A 22,291-nucleotide genomic window follows, 5' to 3' on the forward strand; every position below is an offset into this window, starting at 1 on the left:
TCTGTAGTATTTTTTAAATATTTAAAGAGCCATCAATCACATAACCGTATTAAAGAGGAAAACAAATTATCTAATTGAAAGCAAGTAAAAGCCCACTACACTCAAAGAATGAAATAATTTAAATAAGGTTTCTTTTCATTGATTTCATTAACATAATGGCAGATAGGCTATTTTTAGATCATGGATTCGTAATATGTACAATAGAAATAAAATGGGAAAAATTCCTGTTGGAATAAGACCAGATGATCTAGTTAGCCACACATCTCTGCTTTCTTTTTTTAAATTCCACAAGTCTTTGTCAAGCACAGATATTATACAGTGGGTTTGGAAATACCATAGTTTATTTATTTATGCATAATCCAGAATTGTGAAGAATCTGAAGCAATTTATACAAATATATAATCAAAACAAAAAAGAATTTGAAGTCAGAGCCATGCATCATAAAAAAAAAAATCTGAGGGAATGTACAAGAATTTATAATCACAAAATAGAAAAGAATTTAAAATCAAAATCACTGAAAATAAAAAATAGAAACTCAGTGTGAGATTATATAAGCTTTGACTGAGTGAGATACTCAAGTTTATTAAAATTGACCTGCAGATTTGACTCTGAGTGTCCTTGTATCCAAAACAAGGGGAAAGAAATGTGATAACATTTTTTCCCCCATCATACATAAAATGAAAACTTACTAGGTCATTAGGGAAAGCTAAACTTTCTTGGGCATTATATAGGAAAAATTTCTCATGTGGCTTCATTTATAAGGAGTAGGGCAATGTTTTTTTTATAACTTCCCCACAGTAAAAATATAGTAGTTTTCATAAAGCTGCTTCCTAAAGTGTTATTCAGCAGTAGCTAAAGACAATGAATTATAAGTCACAGATCATCCACAGTATAATAAAGACTTGGATAAAGTAATGGGAAGGCTAGGACTGAAAAGATTTTTAGGTCTTTAGGCTGAAGAATGTTTTTATCAAATAAGAAGGAAAGTAAGTGTGGAACAAAGCATTTGGGGATTGGTATTCACAGTAAAGGTTAACCTGGCAGAGGAGAGGTTTACAGAGAACTGCAAAGGAAAAGAACGAGAAAAATTATTGCTGCTCACATGGGAAAGCCTCAGTCTTTTCTGTGTTGCAAGGAATAAAGCCTTGCAAATAAAGCCTGCTGAAAAGAGGGCTGGTAGCAGTTTTGGACACTGTTCTGTTTGACAGTGGGCAAGTAGAAGAGGTCCTATAGTTGCATAAAATGATGTGAGAAAGAAAGATGGCAGGAAGCCTAGCTATGTTGAGAGAAGAAATGTCTCACGTTAGATGACTCTGTACTGACCACCTAGGCATTCTATAAGAGAAACTTCTGCAGAGCTAGATTTAGGAGTGATATGCTTTAGCTCTTCCATAGAGAAAAGCCAAAATGGAGCCAGATTTTATGGACTCTAAGTATAATACTTTTAGTGAGTAGGATTCATGTAGTCCATAATCTCATAGAGGGAGTCTGCTTTACTTCTTCATGGATATTGGTGGTTAAAGTACATTTTAAAAACAGTAACAGAGTAATCCTTAAGTTTTCTGAGTGGATTTCAAAACTTAAAAAAAAAAGTTTAAGTAAGCCCTACACCCAATGTGGAGTTTGAACTCACGACCTTGAGATCAGGAGTCATATGCTCTGCTGACTGAGACAGCCAGGCCCCCCTCAAAAGTGGTTTTTAAGCAGCAGCCCACGTTAGGGCCAAGCTTGGGAGGGGACAAATGGGACTGGGTGAGGTGGCTTGACTCCTTTCCTCCTGGGACTTGACAGTCTGAAACTTGCCTTTCTATCTATGCCAAGACAGATTCAGGTGCTTTGCCCAAGTTAGATAGTTCTTGATCTAGCTAGCATTCTGGATACACTACTACCCTCAAAATGTTAGTGTTATCTTTGAAGGCAAGATTGGATAAAAAAAATCTGTGTAGTAGGATTTAGCACAGTCTCTCAGATACTGTGAGTGCTTCATAATTGCTTAATTTAAGGTGTTAAATTAATAGGGTGTTAAAAAGCACCAAAGATCATAGAATTTTAAAGCTGAAAAATAGACTTTTTAAAAAGTTAAATAATCCCAAACTGAAATAGCTAGCTGTTTTCTTTGGATTTAAATGTATAACAGTGGAAAAGAGCTAGAAGCTTTGGAAGGGTTAAAACAGCTGTGTACGATAGATCAAGATCACAGTTTTGCTTTATTCACTTAGTAGAGAATTATTTTGGCCTCTTTCTGCTTCGGTTTCATAGTCTGACAATTTGACTTACATGTAAACCTCACTGAGCTCAGAAGGTTCGAAAAGATTTGAGACATAAAGGCTAAACTAAGTACTTTTCTTTAAAAAATAAAGTTGTGTTTCCAGAAAGAGCACTGAACTAGAAGGCAGGGCCTCCAGGATTCTGGGAGGTCTGACACTGACCTTGGTGGGCCTTTGTTTCCTCATCCATAAAATGAAAGGGGCATGACTGAATGCATTTATATATCTGGTTAAAGTTTTTCTCCAAAGAAGCCATATTACAGGTTTATATAATTCTGTCAGTGACACTCTTATTTTTTAAAACATTTTAAACTCCTCACTTCAGAGCAAATTTATCATTTTTACAGCAAACATAGTCCTTTCCTTTATGGGATTGCTTTGACTGAAGTCCTTTATGGTACTGTATGACTTTTAATCACTTCTAAAAATGAAATTTATACTCTCTAAGTGGTTTATCTTTTTCATGAAGGCAGGGCAGTTGTTTTGTTCATGCTGTGTGCCCAGGGTCTTAGAAAAGTGCCTGGCATGTAGTAGGCATTTGTGAATATTTGTTCATTCATTAAATCATTCCATCTGTCGTTAGTAGTTGATTTCGGGCTATTCTGTTGTACCACGAGCTCCATAGTAACGTACCATAATGCATTCCCAGACCCTAGCAAATTATCTTACTTGTGGCATTTAGTTAAATAAAATATACCACAAACTCTAAAGGCATTCTCAAAAGAGGAGTTTCAAAACTATTTTGAGATTTATACCTTTTAGCAGTTACTTGGATAGGTAGGTTCTGGCTTGTATACTTTACTGTAGTTTCTATGCTGTGAGTAGTTGACGCTCTGATAGGGAAAGTATGTTATATAATCATTTATTGTGGGGTTATTACTGTTAGAATAATGGTGCAGATGTACAGAGCGGGAGGTGTGCCTTTCTGTGTGTATGTTATGTTCTGGGAAAAATTGTCAGATGTATTCATACCTTTTGTTGTGGTGTCACAACACAGAAGGATTTAGAGAAGGATTTAGAGAGAATGCGAGGAGGAGGGAAGAGAAAGAGAGAATGTGTGTGTGAAAGAGAAAATGGTTTTATAAAGTTCTATAATTAGATTGAAAGTGGGAAGCTCGAGAATTCTTGAAATTTGCTTGACGAAACGTGGTTGCCAGGTGGGGACTTTGTTAGGAAAGAGCTTGCTGCCTGATCTTTCCTGTGCCAACAAGTTGGCAGTTTCTCCTCAGATAGGAGGAGCTGACTTTCCTGTTGGTCTTACCCCTTTCCAGCTGGGTTCTTATTTGAATTTGAGTAAAATTTTAGGAGTAAGGTATGTAAGTGAATATAAAAATTTAAGAGTCTTAGTTTTTGCCCATTCTTAGTTTTGCAATTCCTCACTTTTCCCATTTCTTTATATGTTTGAATCCTCATTCATGCCTTGACCAAAGGAAGATGGGTTCTGCTTCCTGTTTTCCTAATTGAACAGTCTCAAGGGGAATACAGGTATCTGTTGCGGACTCCTTTACAGCTGATATTAGTTCATATGGGTAGGATATTCCATTAAGTGTAGCTTTTACTTATGCAGTGTTTTGATTAGTCTGAGTTTTTCATTTCTTTCATAGTAGATATAAATCTCTGTACTGAGAACTTAAATTAGTAATAAGTTTAAGCAGTATCTGAAACTCTAGGTTTATTAAGATAAATGAAAGACATCATTTTTACTAAAATATTTTCCTTTGCAGAAAATAATAAAATTCCTCTGTAGCAAGGGGTGTGAAAAGGAAGGGGCACTGAGCATGCTTAAATCATACTCACTTCATCTTTTGAAGCCTCAGAACCACCATATGATGTAGGTATCATCATCTGATTTTACATGAGGAAGCTGAAGCCCAGGGGTTTTCAGTCGCTTGCTCAGGGGTACACAAATGAAACACGGAAGAGCCAAAATCAGACCTAGGTGAGACTTAAAAAGTATAATTTTACGTATAAAATGAGGTTTACAGAATTTTCAGGATAGAATTATCACATAAAGTCCACCTCAACTAAATAAATTGATAGAAACCTAGAAGTCTTCTAACTGGTGATACTCTGTAAAGGCTGGCTTTTGTCCAGACTGTTAGGAAAACTCCGTTGTTTTTCATCTGTAGTTTGATTGTCATGGGCTCAAAATGACTACAATCTAGCGACAGACTTTTAGCGGTACAAGTAAAATAGGTACAAAAGTAGTCTAGAGAGCCATTATAGACCAACATGTGTCATTTCTGTCATTTACATAACAGTTTAGTTTGGTGTGTGAGTTTCAGGTCTGTGTTCCTGAAATCCAGGTGCTTTGTATTAGCTGGTATTCTAGAGATGAGGTTGAAGGCAGAAAGTGTTTCAGAAATGTAACCTAAATGTCATTTAGAATAGCACACGTAAACAGATGGTGATTAATGGGGATATCTGTTAAAAAGACTTGTAAAGTGACGGTGAAGTCCTTAGGCGTTGGTATTTAGGTTGTAGAGTGAAATTAGACATGTTTTGTTGTGTTTTTCAAGAAGCAATGGATTCATAAATGTTATCCTGCCAAAATACTTTGCATAAGAAAAGTTTATTTTATTCAGTTATTCGTTCATTCATTCAAGTTCATGGACTCACAGATATTTGCATGTCATGCCCTGTGCTACTCATGGGGGATACAAATGTTGGTTAATATCCTGCATCACCCTTCACAGAGCTTGTAGTTTAAAGGTGGAAGGTAATCAGGTAAGTATACAAACAAATGTAAAATCACCACTATCATTGGTGCTGGGAAGCAGAGGTAGGTATACAGCAAAAGCCTCAATCCTCTATGGAGAGTTTGATCTAGTTTGGGAGGGCAGAGAAGGCTTTGTTGATGCAGTGTTGTAGCTCTTGGAGAATCAACAGGTGGGTGGAATTAAGGAAGGCAAAGAGTGATGATAAGAGCTTTGTAGGCAGAGAGGACCTTTTAGGTGTTGAACACAGAGTTGGAAAATAAGGCTGCAAATTTAAGGGTTAGACTATATTATGGAATTTTCTTTTTATTTTCTGAAGAATTTTAGTAATATCCATATTATCTGAATATCCAAATTTATTCAATAAAGCTTACCTAATCACCTACTTTGTTCTTTATAGAAGTTATAAATAAACTTATTTATAGAAGTTATAAATAAATTCAGAGAATCCTCTTAGGAGCAACATAACTGTTATTTTTAGTTTTAAACAAAAACATGAAGCTGATAAACGATGCTTATTTTCTAATGAGGTTAATTAATGATTCTTAGTTGTTTTTTGGCAGTTGTTCATCAGTTAAATGATGTCAGAGTTTAACTTGGCAATTCCTGGACTGAAGAAGGAGTCAAAATTTTACATTCTATTTGCTTTCGGAAATGCTGATTTATGAATTTTGAAAAGTCAGAACAGCAGAAATGTGTGGCAAATTATGGTGGTGTTTATTAAGATTCCTTCTCTGGGGTTATGGCAGTTTGAGTGAGAAATTGCAATTCTGTTCTTTTGTTGTTTCCCATTTTAGTTGATACCTTGCAATAACATGCAGCAGAAAAGGCCAGAGAAAAAGAACAGGGACTTGCTATGTGGTAAAGTGAATAGTAATTTTGTTTTTCATTTCAAAAAGAAACACTGAGTAATTTGTAATACATTTTGAACTGTGTAAAGATATTTAATATCTTTAACAGGATAGAATGTATTCTCTGTTCTGCAGTTGAACATATGTTACTTAGTTTTTTTTTGAGAGTTATTTTCAGTACCTTTCCTTAAAATTAAAAACAAACAAACAAACAAACCTTTTGATTGTAGCAAAATACATGCAAAATTTACTGTCTTAACTATTTTTAAGTATATACTTCAGTAGTGTTAAATATGGTCTCTAAAACACTTTCATGTTGCAAAACTGAAACTCCATACCCATTAAACACCAACTATGAATTTGATTACTCTAGGTACCTCATATAAGTGAAGTCATAAAGTATTTTGTGTGTGTGTGACTTGCTTATATTACTTAGCATATTGTCCTCAATGTTCGTTCATGCTGTAGCCTGCATGTATACACCATGTTTTATGTATCCATTCATGGACACTAGAGTTGCCTCCACCTTTTGGCTGTTGTGAATAATACTGCTATGAATACGGGTATGTTAGGGTTTCCCAGAGAAACAGAACCAACTGGATGGGGGGAGAGAGAAAGAAATTTATTTTAAAGAATTGCTTCACATGACTGGCGAGGTTGGTGAACCCAAAATTTGATGGAATAGGGTGGCAAGGCAAGCTCGAGACTTAGGGAAAAGTACAGTTTGAGTCCAGTGGCAATCTTCTGGCAGAATTCCTTCTTGCTCAAAGGAGGTCAGTCTTTGTTTTATTAAGGCCTTCAACTGATTGGGTGACACTGACCCACATTTTGGGGGATACTCTGTTTTACTCAGAGTCCACCAATTTAAATGTTAATCTCCTCTAAAAAACACCTCCACAGAAATATCCAGAATAATATTTGACCAAATATCTGGGCATCACAGCCCAACCAAGTTGACACAGAAAATTTACCATCACAGTAGGTGTACGGATATCTTTTTGAGACTCTACTTTCTTTTCTTTTGGGTATATACCCAGAAGTAGAATTGCTGAATCATATTGTTAATTCTATTTTTAAATTTTTAAGGAGCTGCCATACTGTTTTCCGTAGTAGCTGCACCATTTTACATTCCTACCAGTAGTGCACAAAGGTTCCAATTTCTCTACATCTTCACCAGCACTTACTACTTTGTTTTTTGGTTTTTGTTTGTGTTTGATATTATGTTTAGATGAAATATAGCCAGAATATGTGTGTGTGTGTGTATACACACACACACACACACGTATGTATACATATATACACACATATACATACATATATGTATGTATACATATATGTACACACATATATGTGTGTATGTGTGTACATATATATGTATGTATGTATACACCTGCAGGTTATACATTGTTTTCTGACCTAGCTTTTCTTATAAGATAGATTTAGAGAAGTACAGCTTTCCCACCACCCTACTTCTAGCTGCTGACTTATTGATAAGATCATTTATTAAATAATGTTTGGTAAACTTCTTTCTTGAAGCCAGATAGTAAATATTTTTGGCTTTGCAGGCCAGATGGTCTCTGTTGCACCTGTATAACTCTGTAGCTAGAAAGTAGCCACAATTTACAGATGATGGACATGACTGTGTTCCAGTAAAACTTTATTTACAGAAACAGGTGAAGGGCACAATTTGACTTACAGGCAATAGTGATATAAACTATCCTTTTCTACTGGATAAAAATGCCACCTCTGCTTTATATTAAAGTATTTTGACTACTGGGATCTATTTTTGGGTTCCCTGTTTTGTTCCATTGGTATATTTGTCTATTCTTAAGCTGGTATTATTTTTATTTGATTTTATTTAGTTTTCTGATACCTACTGGGGAAATTCATCCCTTACCTTTTTTTTTTTTTTTTAAATACTTTCCATGTTTATTCTCTGTCATTACCTCTTTTTTTTTTTTTTTTAAGTTTATTTATTTATTTGAGACAGAGATAGCACAAGTCGGGGAGGGGCAGAGAGAGAGGGAGAGAAAAAGAATCCCAAGCAGGCCCTGTGCTGCCAGCCTGCATCCATTAAAGCCGTGAGATCCACCCACAAAGCCATGAGATCATGACCTGAGCTGAAACCAAGAGTCGGATGCTTAACCCACTGAGCCACTTAGGCGCCCTGTCATTAAGTTGTTTACATGCCTTTTATAATAATTTTATCAACTTCCCATAGCATCTTGTATGGTTGAAAGTGGAAATACATTAAATTTGTATTTTTAATTTTGGTAGGATTCACCTCTTCATGTTATTAGGTCTTCCCAGATAGGAACATAATACATCTCTCTTATTATTCAGATTTTATGTTCTCTGTAGATTTTAAAATTTTCTTCAAATAAGCCCTCCCTGTACCTTTCTTCTTCTTTTATTTTAGGTGTTTTATAGGTGTTATTTTTATTCCATTTCCATTTCTACATATTTTTACAGGTGTTTTGTAGGTATTGTTTTTCTTTATTTCATTTCCATTTCTACATATTTTTTACACTGGCTAAAAAAAAACAAAAACACCTTCCCACCAATTTTTTTATTGACCATTTCTTTTTCTTGCTTTATTGCATTGCTATTATTACATTGCCAAGATACTATTGAACAGTAATGATCCTAGCAGACATTTCTGTTTGGTTTCTGGTATTCATTGGTATGGTTTTAATATTTCATCATTTAGAATGATACATAGCCTTTATCAAATTAAACTAATTTCCTGCTGGATTTTAAAATTAGAAATGGATGCTAAATTATTGACTAATTAAGTTACTGCTTTTTTCCCTTTTTGTCCTTTTTAATTTGGTACTTCTGTTAATGTTGACCTTCTCTTTCCTGAAGATCATAATCATATTATTATAAGATCCTACCCATTTTCCTCACTGTGACACTCTCACTGCTTTTCCTTTCCATAAGATGAAACCTTTAGAATTTCTCTTCCCTGTATTCCTCCAGTCTTCTACTATACAGAGACCTTTATACCACTTTAACTTCTGGGTTTCTTAATGCCTGGCTTTTGCCAGAAGAGTTTAGTATCTTCACTTTTAGGCTGTTACTAGATTTTCCATTGCAGGTTCTGCCTGCCTTTTCAAGGATACTGTTTAACATTTATATTTCATATCCCAGATATTCTGTCAATATTCAAGGTATCAGTTTCTGATAGAGCTTTTGGTAGAAATCTCTGCCTGGTCATCTCTTTCTTTCCCTGCCTCAAGAGTAAAAAGGATCCAACCTTTTAATCAGCTTTTCCTTAGCTTTTGGAGTCTTTATGCTTACTGCTCCATAGTCTCTTGTCCACCCAGAGAGAACACTGCAGAGGTTTATAGTTCCCTCCATGTAGTCCCTGCCTGGCTACTCACCCCAGTAGCTGCTTTAGCCCAGGAGAGCTGTGGTATTGGGTGGGAGTCAGAGCTGGGAGTAGAGGCGAAAAGGGGAAGTACACTAAGCTTCCTCACTCCCAGAATACCCTTCATGTATAGTTGCTAATATGTTATTTTTCATATAAAGAATTATATAACAGTATTCCTTGGGGAAAGTGTCTAATACTTAATTCATATCCTAGCTGTGGCAGTAGCATGCTAAGATATATGTTGAAATATCTGTGCTTAAAAAATAGGATCTGTATGTTGTAGGTAAAGAAAGACAAAGTACAGAATGGATGCTCAGTTCTTAAAAGTAACTTTTGGGAGCACCTGAGTGGCTCAGTCTGTTGACTCTTGATTTTGGCTCAGGTCATGATCTCCCAGGGTTATGAGATCAAGCCCAGCATTGGGTTCCATGCTCACAGCATGGGGCCTACATGGTATTCTCTTCTCTCTCTCTCTCTCTCTCTCTCTCTCTCTCTCTCTCTCTCTCTGTGTGTGTGTGTGTCTTCCCCTCTCTCTCTTGCCCCTCCCCTGCTTGTGATCACTCCCTCACTCTCAAAATAAACATTAAAATAACTTCTGATCCAAGTGAAGATAACAGTTATAAAATAATAAATAACTTGGAAGTTGAAGACCTATCATTCATTTTCACAACCATCACCACTGTCTGTTTTCAGAATATTTTCATCACCTCAAAAAGAAACCCTATACCCATTAGCAATGCTATTATGGACATATAAGTAGAATCACTTAATGTGTTCTTTTTTCACAGGCTTAATACTTTCAGGGTCCAACCATCTTATAGTATGTACCTTATTCTTTTTTATGACTGAATAACATTTCACTGTAGTGGTATACCATATTTTGTTTATCCATTCAATCAGGTGATGAACATTTGGGTAGTTCCTACTTTTGGACTATTATGAATAATGTTCCCATGAACATTTGTGCATAGGTTTTTGGGTGGACATATTTGCAGTTAGTTCCTGAGTATATACTTAGGAGAGGAATAAGTGGTAACTCTGTTTAACCCTTTAAGGATTGCCAAACTGTTTTCCAAATTGGCTGTACCATTTTACATTTCTGTCAACATTGTGTGAGGTTTTCAACTTCTTCATGTCACTGCACCTCTTGTTATTGTTCATCTCTTTGATCACAGTCATCCCAAGTAGATATGAAGGGCTATTTCCTTACGATTTTTATTTGCGTTTCCCTAACGAGTAGTGTCTTATTGAGCATCTTTTCTTGTGCTTACTGGCCGTTTGTATATCTTCTTCAGAGAAATGTTTCTTTAAATCCTTGCCTCATTTTTAAATTAGATTGTCTTTTCATTGTTGATTTATAAGAGTCCTTTTTATATTCTCGATACTAGACCTTAACTAGATGCATGCTTTATAGATTTTTTCTTTTATTCTGTGGATGTCTTTTTACTTTCTTGGCAGTATCCCTGAAACACAGAAAGTTTTCGTTTTGATGAAGTCCAGTTCATTTTTTCTTTGGTTACTTATGCTTTTATGTTGTCGTATCTAAGAAACCATTGCCTAAATATAGGGTGATGAAGATTTCTTTCTCTGTTTTCTTCTAAACTGTTACAGTTTTGGTTCCTTCAGCTAGGTCTTTGATACATTTTGAATTAATTTGGGTGCGTAGTACAGGGTGGGAGGCTTACCTGCATTCTTTTGTACGTGGATGTTCCAGGTCTTCAGTGTGATTTGTTGAAAAGAATTATCTTCCTCTCACTGGATTGTCTTGGCACTCTTGTTGGAAATGAATTGTCCACAAATGTATGGTTTTTATATCTAGATTCTGTTCTGTTGCCCTGGTTATATGTCCAACCTCTACCACTACCACACTGTCTTGAACTCTGTAGTTTTGTAGTAAGTTTTGAAATTGAGAAATAGGAGTCCTCTATCTTTGTTCATTTTTTCAAGATTATTTTGGCTATACTGGATCTTTTACATTTCCATATGTATTCTAGGATCAGCTCATCATTTTCTGCAAAAAAAAAGGCATCTAGGATTTTGATAGGAATTGTATTGGATATGTAGATCAAATTGTGTAGTATTGCTATCTTAACAAACAATCTTAAGTCTTTCAGTCCTTAAACACAGGATCTCCTTCCGTTTATTTAGGTCTTCAGCTTGTCTCAACAAGGTTTGTAGTTGACGGTATACAAGTCTCCTACTTCTTTTGTTCAATTTGTTTATTCCTGTGTATTTTTTTGATTCAGTTGTTTTTATCATTTTTAGATTATTCATTGTTAATATATATAAAGAATATTGATTTTTGTTTATTGACTTTATTTTCTGCAGCCTCATTGAACTTGTTTATTACCTGTATTAGTTTTTTTCTGGTTCCTTAGAATTTTCTTCATAGAAAATCATGTCACTACAAAAAAAAGATAGTTTTACTTCTTCCTTTCCTATTTGAATGCTTTTATTTATTTTTCTTGCCTAATTTCCCTGGCTAGAATTCCCAATACAGTGTCAAAATAGAAATGACAAAAATGAAGGATTGGTGTTAAATCTTTAAATAATTGGTGAAATTCTCCTGTGAAGCCATATGGTCCTGGGTGTTCTTTGTGGGCATATTTTAAAATTACTAATTCCTTCTCTTATTTGTTATAGATCTGTTCTATAGATTTTTTTTTTTTACAGATTTTGCCAGTGTTCTTATTACTTTTATGGAGAAAACAGTATTTGAAATTCTTATTCCACCATTGAGGACATCACCATTTCATAATGATTCTTAACCTTCAAATTTAGATAGGTGGATTTTGTAGAAATTTGGAGAAAGAAAAGGCTGAAGAGTTTTCTGAGGTGTTTTTTTTTTGTTTTTTTTGTTTTTTGTTTTTTTTTTTAAGGAGATCTGTTCTTTGTAATTATTTCTAAATACAAAGATTTTTTTTTTTAATTTTTTAATGTTTGTTTATTTTTGAGACAGGGAGAGACAGCATGAATGGGGGAGGGTCAGAGAGAGAGGGAGACACAGAATCTGAAACAGGCTCCAGGTTCTGAGCTGTCAGCACAGAGCCTGACGCGGGGCTCGAACTCACAGACCGTGAGATCATGACCTGAGCCGAAGTCGGATGCCTAACTGACTGAGCCACCCAGGTGCCCCTCTAAATACAAAGATTTTAACCCAGTATATGGTTTGAGAGCATGAATATTGCTGTAAATTATTATGGAAGATTACTTTTTGTAAAGTTGTACATTCTTGATTTTTTTGGAAAGTTTTTCCCACATAGTTCTCTGATACATAACTTTGAAAAATTTGAAAGAATCAAATCTGTAGCATTCATTGATATAGCAAGTGGTTAAGATGGAAAAGTTTTCATTTAGGCAACTTTACTAAGTTTGTATGTGTGTGTGATTTGGGGCATTCATCTCACATCTCTGGACCTCAATTTTATCATCTGTAAAATAAGGATAATAATCTCTTATAAGCCGATGTGAATATTAAATGTAATATTTTAAATACAGTATTGTGCTTGATACATAATAAATAATTTACAGATTATTTGCTGTTATTAGTAGTAGATGTTATTGATATAGGTCATTAGTTCTGTTCTGAGTTATTTTATCAGCAACAGTGATGGTTTGCTATGCCTCCTATGTTCTCTTATTTTTATGATTGGTAGGACATATTGGACAAATAGCTCATTCCATTTATTAATGTATTTCTGGTCTTAGCATAGTCTTCTCTGTGAGGCTTTATCTGGCTCCCAAAATCTATTTCTCATCACTACCAAACACTCATATACCCTCTTTTTTTGTTTCAGTTCCCTATTTCTTTACCACTTTCATTCAAGTTCCTAGACCAATACCTTGGAATCACTTTTGATCCATTTCTTAGAACTGTACATTGTAATGTACTAGAAGCATTTGCGTTTATCCCCTTCTGACCATTTTCACTAACTTCTAGTTCGTGTTACTTTGATTTTCGTAAAACACAGCTAGACTCTAATCAAATAGTATCACATGTTCCTCAAAACATGCTTGATGTTTTATTTTCTTACACTGTTCACTTGTCCTGGGAATAGCCCTTACTCCCAGAATGCTTCTAAACTCAATTCAAATGTCATCTCCCCCAAGAAATCTTTCTTTATTTCTCCATATAGGCTTCAACCCTTCGTACCATATAAAAATTATTTCTTCTTTCTCTGAGTTTTATTTTAAAACATTTCCTTCTAAAAATGTTTTCCTTCTACCTCTTATTATGACAGATACAATTATAGAATATTAGAGCTGAAGGGAGCCTTAATTAAAACCTCTAATTTTAGAAACAACTTGCACAAAACTCTTCCCCAAAGTTCAACTGGATATTTGATGGCAGAGACAGGAGTAGAACTTGAGTATTTGATTTCCAACCTAGTTCTTTTTCTATACACAGCATTGTGATATAGCATAGATACTTCTTTTTTTTTTTTTAATTTTTTTAACGTTTATTTATTATTGAGAGACAGGGACAGAGCATGAGCATGGGAGGGGCAGAGAGAGGAGGACACACAGAATTCGAAGCACATTCCAGACTCTGAACTGTTAGCACAGCGCCCGACGCGGGGCTCGAAGTCACAAACCGCGAATCATGACCTGAGCCGAAGTCGGATGCTTAACCAACTGAGCCACCCAGGCGCCCCTAGCATAGATACTTCTTAAGCCATTTTGTAGTATTTCACTGTGGTTCTGTTGAAGTCTGTGTAGTTTAACTGCAAGCAGTAACCTACGAATTCTTGAAGGACAAGGAATTGTTTGGTTTTTCACCGTATCTTTATAGATGTTTCTCAGAGACTATTTCCTGCTAGAATGAATGAATGAGGACATAATACTTTGGTTAGTATTAATATTCTTTCTTTTATGTTTGTTTATTGGGGGGGTTGGGGAAAGAAAGAGACACACACACACACACACACACACACACACAGAATCTGAAACAGGATCCAGGCTCTGAGCTGTCAGCACAGAGCCCAACATGGGGCTCGAACCCACGAACCACGAGATCACTACCTGAGCCCCAACGACACTTAACCGACTGAGCCACCCAGGCGCCCCTGGTATTAATATTCTTAATGTTAAAACTCAGATGATATTCTTTACTTACACACCTTTTAAAAGAAATTGATGAATTGAGGCCTGTAGGGGGCATCCCAACACAGCAAGTTTTGATTGCCTTTGCTAAATCAGCTAGCTACTACTCTGAGATCGTTTTAGACTTAAATTGCTTCATCTGTGGATTTTTGAAAAATGAAAGCAACTATAAATTATAAGCTTATGTGGTAGGTGTATTTTAAAACAATTGTCATTTATAGGAATAGTAACTGATGCAGGTGATTTGCTGTTTTATTTTTAAAGCATTGGATGAGAGAGCAAATGATATTTATTAGAGTTTTTTAAAATTTTGCTTTATTAATTTCTAACAGATAATCTGATGGCAAATATGTCTTATTTTTTCATAGAGAAACTAAAATATGCGAAGTTGTTGTTATCCCAAACTCCTAAAGTTATTTTTAAATTAATAATTAAATTAAAGTCAACATTTTCTCAATATTATTTTGTTGCACTAAGCTAGGTCATTGTTTCATTTAATATTTTCAAGATTAAAAATACTGCTGGTAATTAAACTGTAGACAATATAACAATTAATAGCTGACATTTATTAAGTACTGTATACCAGATACTATTTTAAATATTTTACATTTTTAAATTTACTTAATTCTCTCTACAGTCCTCTAGGATATATGCACTGTCCTCGTTGTGTAGATGAGGTAACTGAGATAAAGATGGATCATTGAAACTTGCCTAACGTCAGTCACCTTAGTGAATGGAAGAGCTGGTAGCCCGGCTCCAGAGCCTGTACCTTTAATCACTGTTCCTTTTGATATATGTTAAGTTTATTTCTTTTATTTCCTTACTCTGTTCTAGTGTAACTTTCCATTTGAGACTGTTTTCCAGTTTTTACACATATCAGGCTTCTTATTACCCCACCCTTTTGGTTGTTTCCTGCCTACAGTCCTTTTTTTCTTCTACTAGAGAAAATGCATGGACAGAAAGTAAAAACATGACATCCTTTAGTGTGAAGAGATTGAAACAGCTAAAATTGTATGGTCTTCTTTCTCTTTTATTTATAGAATGTTCTTTTTCTAATTATCAATTAGGCAATTTTTAGTGATTACATTAAAACCTGCACTCTCAAATTTAGGAATAGAATGAACTTCACTCCCCATGCTTAAGCATGAGTAGTATGGGATAATTTTAAAAGCCAACGTATTCAATACCTCATTTTAAAAGAGAAATGGATTGTGTAAGGTGGTCTTAATTATTTCCCCAAAAATGATTTTTTAGCTTCCTCCACAAAGAAATTCTTGATTGTCATAAGATACATAGTGTTTTTATTGTAATATTCTAACATATGTAAAAATTAACCTTATTATCATCTAATTGGTATATAACCCATTCTCTGCTTTTGATCATTTCATCTCTCTTTAATACCTCTTTGAGAATGTGAATAGATACAGTAAAAATAAGTTTGTGTGGTGAGTTTGAAATTTGGCAAAAGCTTAGGTTAAATGTGAGATGGCTTAAAAAGTTATAACTATTGGCTAAGATGAAAATAGAGCTGTTTCATACCTAAGTTCAGTAGTGTTTATATCATAAAATATGGTCTTTGTATATAACTCTTTTAAGAAAATATTTTTATGTCAGCTTTACTCCTTGATTATTAGTATGCATTTATTAAGGCACCTCAGATGATAGTTAATGTTTGAGTTTCTTGAAGGAATTGTCAATCCTGGTAATAGATACCAGAAACAACCTATACTTTATGATGGTCAGCCAGAGTCTTCCTGCTGCTTTAGGGACTCACTTGTCTTCCCATCTTTCCCCAGTTTACTGCTGGCCTAAGAGTGTTGGCAGTTGCAAGCCTAAGCTTAGTCCCGAATAATGTTCCTTTAACCTATTATTTGAAAAGATCTCTGAGACCCAAATTAGTTTCTTTGTGTGACTACCACATTTTTCATTCTGTCCCTTTTCTTTCCATCTCAGAGAGTGCCAACATCCAGAAATGATGCCCTGTATGGTGGCCATTTAATCTGTTGATAATTTCACAGTGTAAGAAAATTTGCTTAATCATGTATCTATTCCAATAGTGAAAAATACCTTCTGATTTTTTTTTTTCTGTTCTTCTCATAAATGATTTTCATATAACATGCCAGAACACACAACACCTGTCTGTTAAGAACAGAATTACTAGGCTTTGATTCTTAGTAGTGGTTCCTTCTTTTGGGTAAATATGATAGTTGCTTTTGGTTTACTCATACTTTTAAAATAACGACTAATAATTTCAAGTAGGTAACAAATAGGATGATTATTTAGGAATACTAGAAGAAAAAACCAGGGGGAAAAAGTGCAAGACTAATATCCTGTTCTTTTTGTCTGCCCTGGGCCTGGCAAATTTTGTTTGACATTTCATTTCCTTGTATCATAGTCTAATGAGGTGTATATCTTAGTTGTTGGGTCATACTTATTTTTGTTTTTAATTTTCAAGGCTTTGTGGGAGATTATATAGTCTTTGTAATCCATGCAGATTGTTTATAGTAATAAGTTCTAGGGAGATAATATAAATTTAGAAAAACCTGTGTAGATATACTGATGTGTATATGATTAGATAGATAGAGATATTGATGTATACGTATTTGAAACTCCTCAGATCTTTAGGCAAGTTACTCCTTTAACAGAATTCATTGTGATGAATTAGAATGTTAATTCTCAGTTAAGAAATATGATCTAGTGTAAACATTCAGTTGTATGTATTATCTCAATTTGATGCTTTAAGAGCATTTTACACAATATATCTTGTCTTAAACAGGATGTATCATTCAAAAGTCTGCTTCTAAAAAGGCTAAAAATTTAAAGGGAAGTCAATGCTGGTTCAATGTGCCACTGTTTGTGTATTGCTTGAGACGGGTAGGTGGGAGGCGGGGGTCTCTATCAGTGGAACAATGTATCTGATCATGAGTTCAACAGAATTGGGGTACATTTGGAAACCGTATTTGAATAGACCATAGATGTACCTTGGATGTGATCTTTTCATTTAAAGTCATCTGTCCACATACATACATTGTGACACAATTTTATACCTAATGTAAATTTATAAAAATTGTACTAGCTGTGAAATGATAATGAATTAGTACTCTGAGGATTTCACTTGATTATTGAATTCACTAATGAGTGATTTGTGTATGAGATACGTGGCTAAGTTAATATGAATAAAACGTTGAAGAGTCAAACTGATGTGTGTTACTTACTAATGAGTTTAATTTAACCATGTTTTACACCATATTAAACTTGTCTTTAAAACATCGTTGTAAATGGAAATTACATTTGCACTGTAGACAATTAATGTATTTTAAGAAATAGCATGCTTTCAAAACTGGACTCAGCAATCCAGTGTAGTAAGATTCTTAACATTTTATTTGTCTAGATTTTTCAAAGCATAGGTAAGAGGAACATGAGTTATTTCATGTATATAAAAGGAAAGAATTTCTCCTGCTAGTTTCAAGTGAGAAATAATATATTTCATATAATATAATATAATATAATATAATATAATATAATATAATATAATATAATTAATATAATATAATATAACATAACATAACATATATAGGTCTTTCTGTCCTTTCACTCTTCCTGTCTCTTTTCTTTTCCTCCTTTTTCTTTTACTTCATCTCTATGTCCTGTCCTTACTTTTCCTCCTTTCAGAGTCCTTCCTTTCTCTGCCTCACTAAACTGAGAAGTGTTTTTACTATGTAGTAAAGCATTTCCTATTTTAATTAAAGTTTTGAAGTTTATTTTTAAAAGCAGAGCTTTGCTATAGGAAAAATACCTCTATTAGCTTACATTGAAAATCCTTTTCATCATGATGAGGGTAATTATCTGTTACTTCTTAGAAGTAAGCCATAGCTAATTTCTGACTCTGTATACATGTTTAAAGCAACTTAGAATCAGCTTGGGACATTTCTGACGTCTGCTTATGTAATGCAGCATCCATACTCTTCACTAGGTGTTCATTTTAGCTACAGATGCTTCATATAAAACAGGGTAGAGTAGCTTTCAAAAGGATATTCACATCAAAGTGTAACTTGAACTTGGTTTTTACGTTGCTTGAGGAATCCTTAATGAAGTAGAACTAACAAATTTGCCTTTCCCCCTAACACGTTATCATTATAAAATTTAAATAAATTTAGACTTCTGTGACTTCTTAAGCCGTATTATACATAAGTGAATAGTTTTATTATTTTGGAGTATTTTAACAATGCCCACATTAAATATTATTGAAATCCTATACTGTGCAATAAGGAAGGTTTCCTTTAATTAGAATTAATTCTGGGGACCAATGATGCTGCTTTTGGAAGAGTAAAAATATTACTTAAATTAAGCACTGTATTTTAAGTTGGGATCCACACTCTGACTCATTTTGTAGTTTGGCTGATACCTATTCATGAGGCCAACCAAGTTTATCATTTTTTAAGGCCTGGTTCCTAAGAGGGCTTCAGAGTAAGTACAGTGATTGTTGCTGTTAGCCACAGTGCATCCTGATGCTTTTGCTAGTGAATTCTTTGAAGCTGACTGCTTCTTGCCTCTCCTTACCTCCATTTCTCAGTTAGATAAACTCACCTGAATTATGCAGGAATTAATCTTTGATGTATATGATCCTCTTAGTCCCCTATTTAAAAATCACCATTTCAGTGTACTCAATAACAAAATGTTTATTCTGTTTTAAAACTTCCATTGTGGAAAAAAACCCCTGTAATTTGACTTGCTGAATTGGTGGTATTGGATTATTGCTAGCTTGAAATAAAATACTGTTGGGATACATACAGCCTTCTTTGGATTCTATAGACCATTCTCTATTCAGGTATTGTATTCCCCAAATTTCATATTTTTGGGAAGATAGGGGCTTGTATTATAAATAATAAAATTCTTAGGAAAGGCCGTGTAAATCATGAGACTGAACTAAGACACCAGTACTCTAGACCCTAACTTGTGTTTATGGTGGTGTTCCTTTACCATTCTGGATTCAAAGCCAAGAATCTGCAACAGGAAGAATCCCTCCTTGCTACGGAGTCCCTCCTCCCCAGTCAGGTGACAGTAATGTGGGTGGGAACCAGAGGTTCCAAGCTAGTAAGGGAGTAGGAAGGTGAGCAGCTCCTTTGCTACCCTGACTGGTAGAGAGGTTTGTGAGAAAGCTCAGAAACGGTAGACATAATGAGTCCACAGTCTCGGTAGCCGCTTATCAATAATGACATTTTTTATGATCTAGACACTGTATTTGGTGACAACTTCTATTTTATATAACCCCTTATTATTAAATTCTTTGTCTATTTTAGTAAGCCTACCCCTTTTAACAGCATTTTTAAATTTCAGAACCGTTTGGCTTTAAGTATCAGAGCATGAATTTGAAATGAGTTTTGGTGAACATTTAAGGTAAAGTTATTGAATTTTCTACAGACAGCTTTAAAATTGCCATTATGCTATACAACTTTCTAAAGAAAAACCTGTAATTTTTTAAAGTTTATTTATTGAGGGGGGTTGTGGAGAATGAGCAGGGGAGGGGCAGAGAGAGAGAGAGAGGGAGAGAGAGAATCCTAACAGTGCGGAGCCCAGTGTGGTACTTGAACCCACGAACCTGTGAGATCATGACCTAAGCCAAAATCAAGAGTTGGATGCTTAACTGACTGAGCCACCCAGGAGCCCCAGTGATTTTTTTTTTTTTTTTTTAATTAGAGCAGGAATCTAATACTTACTCTTTGGGGGCTTTTGACCTCCTTTAAAAAAAGTTTAGGGGTGTCTGGGTGGCTCAGTTGGTTGAGTCAATTTCAGCTCAGGTCATGCTCTCACATTTGTGGGTTCGAGCCCTGCATCAGGCTCTGTGCTGACAGCTCAGAGCCTGGAGCCTACTTTGGATTCTGTGTCTCCCTCTCTCTTTGCCCCTCCCCTGTTCATGCTCTGTCTCTCTCTGTCTCAAAAATAAATAAACGTTAAAAAAAATTTTTTTTTTAAATAAAAATGGCAGTATCTATTGGGTCATCCAAGTTTGCTGGTACAAAGATCTTTATAGTTTATGTAACTTTGTTCTTCTAATGGCCATCAACAGAAATTGAATGGCTGTTAGTATAAAAAATCCTTTTGAGAGTGCCTGGGTGGCTCAGTCGGTTAAGCATCCAACTTCAGCTCAAGTCATGATCTCAGGTTCATGAGTTCAAGCCCCACATCGGGCTCTGTGCTGACAGCTCAGAGCCTGGAGCCTGCTTCAGATTCTGTGTCTCCCTCTCTCTCTGCCCCTCCCCTGCTCATGCTCTGTTTCTCTGTCTCTCAAAAATAAATTTAAAAAGTTAAAAAATTTTAAAAATTTTTATTAGAATATTCTAAAAAATAAAAAAAAATATTTTTAGACTATTCAGAGAGTTGGTGCAACTGTCACTTCTATATAATTCCAGATCATTTTCACTCCAAAAAGCATCACTCCTCATTTTCCCTTTTCTCCAGCCCATGGTAACCACTAATCTACTTTCTGTCTGTTCTGAACATTTTCAGAATAGAATCTTATAACATGGCTTTTTGTGTCAGGCTTCTTTTACTTGCATTATGTTTCCATGTTTCATCAGTGTTGTAGAATACTTCAGTTCATTTGTTTATGGCCAACTAATGTTCCATTCCATGGAAATACTATATTTTGTTTATTCACCAATTGATGGACATTGATTGTTTCTACCTTTTAGCTATTATGAATAACTGCTGCTATGCACATTAACATACAAATTTTAGCGTGGACATATATTTTCATTTTTCTTGGGTAGATGCTTAGGAATAGAATTGCTGGGTTATGTGGTAATTCTGTGTTTAATCTTTTGAGGAACTGCTGGACTGCTTTCCAACGCATCTGTACCATTTTACATTCTCATCAGCAACGTTTGACGGTTCCCATTTGGCCACATCCTTGCCAATATTTGTTATTTTCTAACATTTTAATTATAGCTGCCTTAATGGGTATAAAGGGGGTATATATTTTTGGTTTTGATTCACACTTCCGTAATTACTAATGATGTTAAACATCTTTTCATGTGCTTAGTGGCCATGTGTATAGCATTTTAGGAGAAACATCTTCAATTTCTTTGCTCATTTTTAAATTTGGTTGTCTTTTTGTTGTTGATTATAAGAGTTCCTTTATATATTCTGGTTATGAATCCTTTATCAGATACATGATTTGCAAATATTTTCTACCGCACTGTGGGTTTTCTTTTCATTTTCTTGATGGTATCTTTGAAGTACAGCGGTTTTGAATTTTGATGAAGTCCAGCTTATTTTTTCTTTGGTTGTTTGTGCTATCGGGTTGTACATCTGAGAAGCCATTACCTAATTCAAGGCCATAAAGATTTCCTCCTGTGTTTTCTTCTACGAGTTTTATAGTTTTACTACATTGCCTTTTTTTTTTTTTCATTTATTCTTCAGAGTACTCAAGTGGTGGGTTTTTTAAATTTCTTAATCACCAGATTACTTCAGCAGTGAGATCAGTGAAATATTTGTCACTTGTTTTCATTTGCTGCTTCCAAAAAGAAAAATCACCAGAATTATGGAATCTGCTTTTTCTTTCTTTTTTTTTTTTAATTTTTTTTAACGTTTATTTATTTTTGAGACAGGAGAGACAGAGCATGAACGGGGGAGGATCAGAGAGAGAGGGAGACACAGAATCTGAAGTAGACTGCAGGCTCTGAGCTATCAGCACAGAGCCTGACGCGGGGCTCAAACTCACAGACCGCGAGATCATGACCTGAGCTGAAGTCAGACGCTTAAGCGACTGAGCCACCCAGGCGCCCCTCTTTTTTTTTTTTTTACAGAAAACCAGCATGGAGCTCAAACTCACAGCCCCCTCCCCCCCCCCCCCCATCAGGAGTCACATGCTTTACAGACTAAGCCAGCCAGGCACCCCTACGAAATCTACTTTTGATGATACTTCAGTGAGATGAATTTTTTAAATTGTGTCAGAAACCTAACATTACCCACATT

General features: G+C 35.0%; 1 protein-coding gene across 3 annotated transcripts in view; it reads left to right on the forward strand.

Moving 5' to 3' along the window:
- Positions 1-22,291, forward strand: part of ATG5 (autophagy related 5) — a 128,187-nt gene that overhangs the window by 75,584 nt on the left and 30,312 nt on the right. The window lies entirely within an intron of this gene.

Source organism: Panthera pardus, unplaced genomic scaffold (assembly GCF_024362965.1).
Source record: "Panthera pardus isolate Hobbes unplaced genomic scaffold, ASM2436296v1 HiC_scaffold_17, whole genome shotgun sequence".
Taxonomy (NCBI): domain Eukaryota; kingdom Metazoa; phylum Chordata; class Mammalia; order Carnivora; family Felidae; genus Panthera; species Panthera pardus.